The sequence below is a fragment of the Callorhinchus milii genome, unplaced genomic scaffold (assembly GCF_018977255.1).
Source record: "Callorhinchus milii isolate IMCB2004 unplaced genomic scaffold, IMCB_Cmil_1.0 Scaffold1, whole genome shotgun sequence".
Classification (NCBI taxonomy): domain Eukaryota; kingdom Metazoa; phylum Chordata; class Chondrichthyes; order Chimaeriformes; family Callorhinchidae; genus Callorhinchus; species Callorhinchus milii.
Window position 1 is genome coordinate 123,514,299 of NW_024704742.1, and position 1,669 is coordinate 123,515,967.

The window sequence follows — 1,669 nt, forward strand, 5'->3', positions numbered from 1 at the left end:
CATTTTGAGGGAGGGCCAACTCGGGTCGGGGGTGGCAGCCAAGATGCGCTCGCTGTGACGAGAGGCAGCGGGTTAGTGGGACATTGCCAGCCTGCAGGAGGCTGTGGGGGCTAGAAGTGGCGCAGAGGGCGCTCATTGTGGTTAGCAGTGAGCAGCCTACAGGGGAACGACAGGGGAGACAGTCAGACAGAGGATGGGAGGGAGGGAGACACTGGTATGAACTATACTATACCTGCTGCCAGGGATTCAAACCTGACGGGCAGAAGTGACGTCACACAGAATGGCAGGAAAATCTGGAAGTCCACAATGGCGGCTCCCCCTGGCCAGGTAATGGCCATCGCTCAATCCCCGAGACCCCGGCCCCACCTCAGGGTCCACGAGACCCCGGCCCAGTCTACAGCTACTGGTCCCTGCCTCTGGCTAACGCCGGTCCTGATCCCCGAGACACCGGCCCCCCCACTAGCTGTTGCCGGACCCCAGCCCCCGCTCCGGGTGCCTCCAGTCCCGATCCCTGCACCCCACTGGCTAACGCTGGTCCCGATCCCCGGGACCCCGGCCCCCAACTGGCTAACGCTAGTCTTGATCCCTGGGACCCCGGCCCCCCACTGGCTAACGCTGGTCCCGGGACCCCGGCCCCCCACTGGCTAACGCTAGTCTTGATCCCTGGGACCCCGGCCCCCCCACTGGCTAACGCTGGTCCCGGGACCCCGGCCCCCCACTGGCTAACGCTGGTCTTGATCCCTGGGACCCCGGCCCCCCACTGGCTAACGCTGGTCCCGGGACCCCGGCCCCCCACTGGCTAACGCTGGTCTTGATCCCTGGGAGACCAGTCCTATGACTCCGTGCCACTGCCTGACTTACCCCCCGCTCGGTTTACATGGGTTTTCGAGGCCCTGCCGCCCGCTGGCTTGCTGGCGAGACGTCTCAAAGCGCTTCACAGAATATACTGTCAAGTGAATTGACTGTATATTTATGGGCGAACGGGATCGTGAGCGGAGCAGGTGAGCGCTCGCAGAGCAGAGCAGAACAGAACAGGCTCAGATGGTAACCAAACCCCGATGGGAATCGCCGAGTCCGCGATTCGCTGTAGCCGCAAAGCGCTCGGCTGATGCTTTCAAAAAAAAACCACACACCAACGGCACCGTATCAAATGCAAAGATTATTATTATTATTATTGCTATTGTTATCCGACAGCAACAGAAAGACAGGAGTGCTGTGAGTGGCAAGTGGTCAGGTTGCACGTGAGGGAGGGAGTGGGGGGGGTGGGGGGCTCTTTCCCGTACCCTGGGCATTGCTTCTGATGGAGACATATATTTTGTGAGTGGGGGGACTGTTGCTGGTGACTGTTTGTAAAAAGCCTTGTGCAGTAGCAGCGACTCGGCAGAGCGGAGGCGGCTTCGCATTGCAACCAAACCCCCCCCCCCCCCCCACCCCCGCGGATTCATAGTAGCCGCAGAGCGCTCAGCTGATGGTGAGCCGGTGGGTGGGTGGGTGGGTCGGTGGGGGAGGGGCAGTGCCGCAGAGCGAGTCTGAGGCGCTGTAGTGGCTCTGACGTGAAGAGGCGACGGGGCGGAGACTACAGCTCCCAGAGGGCAGCGGGGTGGGGGGGAGGGGGGGGGCGAGTCCGCGCGTGCGCACCGCAAGGAGCCGGTGGAGCCCGGCGGTGTGT